This window comes from Saccoglossus kowalevskii, unplaced genomic scaffold (assembly GCF_978046115.1).
Source record: "Saccoglossus kowalevskii unplaced genomic scaffold, keSacKowa6.1 SCAFFOLD_24, whole genome shotgun sequence".
NCBI classification, from domain to species: domain Eukaryota; kingdom Metazoa; phylum Hemichordata; class Enteropneusta; family Harrimaniidae; genus Saccoglossus; species Saccoglossus kowalevskii.
Window position 1 is genome coordinate 1,153,731 of NW_028188618.1, and position 5,578 is coordinate 1,159,308.

General features: G+C 36.4%; 1 pseudogene; it reads right to left on the bottom strand.

The window, feature by feature from the left end:
* Positions 1-260: 260 nt before the first annotated feature.
* On the bottom strand, positions 261-3,053 carry LOC146726301 (uncharacterized; annotated as a pseudogene).
* Positions 3,054-5,578: the final 2,525 nt, after the last annotated feature.

The following is a 5,578-nucleotide window of genomic DNA, read 5'->3' on the forward strand; positions in this document are numbered from 1 at the left end:
AGCACCCAGGGGAGCAATTTTGAATATCCCACCATTCATGCAGGGTGGTCAACAAATGTCTGTTCAAGATGTTGTTGCAACCCGGAATATTGCATCGCTGCGTATCCATGTGGAAAGATGCATGGAGAAAATAAAAAACTATCATATATTTGATAGACCAATTCCAGTGTCAATGTGTGGACTTGCAAACCAAATATTTTATATATGTCCATTGCTCACTAACTTTTGGCCACCTCTAGTGCCACAAATATAGTATACAAGTAAGATGACCACTTATTGCAGTAAAATAAACAGTAAATGATGTAATATATAAAACTAGTTTTATTACATGTTACCTCACAAGGTTTCTAGTAATATGAATATTGTATAAAAGCATTGCATTCTCTGCATTGAAAAAGAGTAAATGTAAATTCATGTAAATAAATTCAATAAAAAAAATGCTTGAAAATACATGTATTGCAATATATTGTGTAAATAATTGGTTTTGAAGTGGTTTAAATTAAAACAAATTGTTTTGTTTGTTAAATTTCCCTGAATCATTTGTATCTGTATAATTCGGGAAACAATGGTATGCCACATTTCGCACGCTCTGTAAATAGTTCTGCAACTACATTGTCCACATAAAATGACTGCAATTTAGGAAATACCATAGTTGACCATTCTTCTTCATCAAATAATATTCTTTCCACATGTATGTCATTATTTTCTGTGTAAATTACAAAGTCACACCACTTTCTTTTGGTTACAGCTAATTGACACTGCACTTGGTAATAGTACATATGGTGACGATGTAATTTCAGCATGCCATTTTTATCTTTTCGCAGTGCAAATGCGGACCCACGTTGAGCTGAGAGTTCTTTAATTGTAAGATTTGACACTGGGCATTTGATCTCAAGGTTTCCTACTGTGGGCTGGCTAGATGGGTCATGTGATCAATACTAGCTGCAAGCCAGGAATTTGCTGGCATTATTGAAAGCTCAGTCTCCATCACAGAAATTTCAGGGTGACCACTTTTTTCATACACTCTACATAAGCCTTTGATGCCTTGGGCTCAAACTCTATACTATGCTTGCAGGCCTTTGATATATAGTTTTGTTTGCTGTACCCCATGATTTTTTCAACAAATTATCTGGTGGTGTAATCTTTTTCCGATTGAAAACGATACCAGCAATGGATGCAGTTATTTTACCATGTCTGTGTTTAAACCAATTTTCATTGTCAGACTGACCTCTAGTATCATGTTCTATTTGATCAACTTCTTCATTTGTCAGTCGTTGAGTTTTTTCAAATTCAAGACATTTCTTCCTAAATTTTACATCTTGGGATAACTTGACAGAGTTTGGTTGATGGCTTGATTCAGGCTGATTTTCTGTAGGTCTATCTTGTGTTTCTGGTTGAACGTTTGTTTCAGAGTGATTACCGAGTATACCATGTGGTATGTCTGGCTGATGGTTAGAGTCAGGATGAATGTCAGTTGTATTCTCTGTTGTTTCTCGGTTGTTTTGTCTAAGATGCATTGGTCTCAGATCAATCTGTCTATTTCTTTGTTTTCTTTTATTTGGTTTCTCTGGATCATGCTTTTGAAACGGTGCCTCGTGGATTGATATGTTTGCCATTTTGCGCTTTCTGGTAGGCAGATGCCATTGTTGTGGTCGTGACGTGCACGTTGGTTTTTCATTATTGCTGCTCTTGTTAGAAATACATGTCAAAGCATATAGAAAAGCAGCAGCATGACAACAAATACCTGACAGACTTGCAGGACATGTACACTTGGATGAATGTATGGCTAAACTTGATTTGGATATTGCTATATAGACCAAATAAGTTAGTGCCTTTTTCATTAATGGTAACACTGATGCTCTCAGGTAAATAAATGGAGATTCTTCTGACATAGGGTGGTATTTAACTTGAACAATATGTCCAGAACAATACAACCTATATCCTTTGCCAAATAATTTATCACATGATTCACATCCTTTTGCCTTATCTTGCAGATGAGGTTGATTTCCCAAAAAAATGCCACATAGCACCATAATCCATTCCAGGTGGCACCTGTTTAATAAGAAATATATATATATATTAGTTATTAGTTGCATGTTTATATAACAGTTTAGGCATGTTCTGTTTACCATTGTTTCTACTCAAGTGTTTTAGTTTTACATGCATCAACATTTGTAATAAATAATCATTATTTACCAATATTTTATGGTATGAATTTATATTTAAGGCAGGGGCCAAAACGTATTCAAATAGATTAAAACCACTGACAGTAAAAAAATACATTTGGTACAAAAATTAAAAATAAATACATTTAGTATAAATCTTACCTTTGACAAATCAGAATTCCATCTCCCTGTTCAAGTGGTTCAAGGAAAGTAGGGCATAAATCAGCTGGGCAAGGAAGTCCCTTTCCTTCTAACTTTCACCTTGTATTGCTACCATTGCCTGGATCAATTATTATTTTATTCAGATCGACCACCTTGAATGTAATCTCTAACTCTGAAATCAAGACAGTTTAGTGTTACATTTTATGTCAGACTTGGAAATTACACATCTGTTTCAAGACACATCTGTTTATGAATTTTAGCAGTTCCAGTTTAGACAATAAAGGAGACATCCAACATTACAATGAACACATTTACACCTTATAATGGCCAAGCTGTATTTCCTCTGGCACAGTGGTTGAACTGAAAACACTCAACTTCAATTAAACTTTTTTTTATACAGTTAAATTACAGTTACTAGTAGTTATTTTATAAAATCTTCGTCTGATTTGTGAGTGTTTGACATGATAACAGTAAAACAAGACTGAAAGAATATTGCCACACAACCTTTAAACTTAGTGTGCTTGACAACAGTGACTGATATGAGAATAAAATGTATAAAAGTTTCATACCTTTTTACAAGTTCTGATTTTTTCCCTGAAGTCGATGCTCCTTGTGACGGCCAACTGTAACTGTGGCTTCAGATGGGTCTGAACAGTCCAGTTTTGCCCTTGGTACATCGTTTTCTGTGAGCTGTTGTTGCATGTGTTGTCTATGGAGAGCAGCCATGTTTATTGTAGCTATCCACCTGGAAGTGGAGTAATGTTTTGGTTAGAGCGGCCTCCCAAGTTCATAAATATGGGCAATTATCACATGAACTTTTGTTGTCAAAACTTTGTGATTTACATCATTGTAGCTTTTTGTGGGCAGTGAGAGCACTTTTTCCCGTCCTGTGTAGTTTTTTGTGCGTGGCTGCCAAGATTGCGTCATTCCCCCGTTGCACGCCTTGTGAATTTTCCCAATTTTTCCTGTGTGTTGCAAGGGCCGTTTTGACCGGTATCAGGACGATCCGGCCCTGGTTGATTGCGGCCCTGGTAAAAAAAAAGACGATCCGGCCCTAAAACAGTTTGGTCGATCCGGCCCTGGTATAAATTATATTCGATACATGTTCATATCTAATGTTAATATATTAAATGCACAATGAATGATTCACTATCTTGTTTAACAACTTATTTTTCGTCTTTTGCAGGGAATTTTCACGGTTTAACACCATATTTTACACTATGCAACAGATGTTTTTCATTTACTCGCCGCCGCCTTTGTACTAAACACTGTATGGCCAGAGTGATTTACACTGCGCACGTGCACATGTGTGGCCCACAGACAGATAACTTCAATACACATCTAATACAATCTGTTTCAGTCAGGATTTGAATAAACATTTGGGGTTTGTCGCGTAATGAATTAAGAACGGTAATCGACAGAGGAAAGTTTATGTATCAGTTTATGTAGGCAGACAAAATAGTCAGTAAATAAACAAATTAACTGTTTCTTTGCACGTTGTGCTCCTGGTTGTTGAGCAATACATTTCAGTTCCGCTCAGGGTCCGCATTTTTGTTGTTCGTTTGAATGTGTTTCCATGCGGAATTACGTGAATAAATTAAGAACAGAAGTCAGAACGTAACAATGTAGCAAGATGCCTCACTTTGTTGCCATGTTAAATGCACAACTTCTCGTACTTTATAGGCAAAATTACAAACAATGAACTGTCGGTTAGCGGCAGATCATTGTTTAAAGAGAAAAATTCACGGCTAAAACAAGGTGTTAACAACTTCAAAAGAAGTGAGTACGTGACTGATGATACCGTCTGTACGTAAGTGGTCAATATTATGAACAGTAAAGATGTCGTTCACTCACACACTCATACCAGGAAGCAAAGCACAGTTCAGTCATTCTGATTCAGTTTAGCTATCAGTTAACTGCTAAGAATTCTATATCGCTTGCTCTCTGAAAATTTTATATTTATCTGTCACGTTAAAATCGCTATACAAGTCCGACTGGTAATAAAAAAAAAAATTGTCACATGTTACAGTACGTCGCATTATTTAAGTCCCACTGATAATAAAAAAAATCGTTACGGTATGTCGCCTTATACAAGTCCCACTGATAATAAAAAAAATCGTCCCATGTTATGGTATGTCGCATTATATTAATCCCACTGATAATAAAACAATCACCCCATGTTACAGTACGTCGCGTTATATCAGTCCCATTGATAGTAAAAAAAATACAGCCAAAACAAGGTCAGCTTGGACGTTCAGTTGCGAGACATAACAAAAAAAAAACGCAGCCAGTGATACATTTCAAAAATAAAAATACAAATTAAACGCAATCAGAGGCGCCGACCACGTGTGTTGAAAATAAATAGAATGCATTGTGACAGTCTCACCAGCCTCTTTCACTCACGCAATATAATTATGCTATTTCCCAACGCACTTATATTTAATACATTGACAAAAAACACCACAAGAAAAATGTAAATCAGGCTTGTAATTACTAGTAATTCAACTCCAACACAATATTCATCACTGTAAAAATGGATAAATTAGAAAAATGTTTCACTACACTCATTACTATTTAAATATTCGTGTGTGCACCTTGTGGCTGGAGTCAAGTGACCTGTTTGCTACACTCCTCATTACCATTTCAATGATTGTGTGTACTTTGACACCATGCCCGAACGGAAGATGTGTACGACCCTTGCATTGTGCTAAATGTGTTAATTGGCTACATTCTTTCCATGAACTCTGATAAGTGCTACAAAAGACGGAAAATAAGTTGTGAATAAGATAGTAATACATTCGTTGTGCATTTAATGTATAAACGTTCATTACGCGACAAACCACGAATGTACATTCGAACCCTGACAAAAACAGATTGTATTTGATGTGTATTCTTATGTCTGCGGTTCACGCAGGCGACGGCGAATAAATGAACATACATCTGTCTGTCAAACACTGTGTTAAATCGTGAAAAATGCCCTGCAAAAGACGAAAAATAAGTTGTTAAACAAGATAGTCAAACATTCATGCATTTAATATATTAACATTAGATATGAACACGTATCGAATATAATTCATACCAGGGCCGGATCAACAAAACTGTTTTGGGGCCGGAACGTCCAAACCAGGGCCGCAACCGACCAGGGCCGGATCATCTAGAAATCTTTTGACCCTCGCTTGTGGTTATCATCTTAGGGAACGTTCCACTGCATGCAATATTTTGTGTTAGGCCTTTGCACTGTTGTTTCGGCT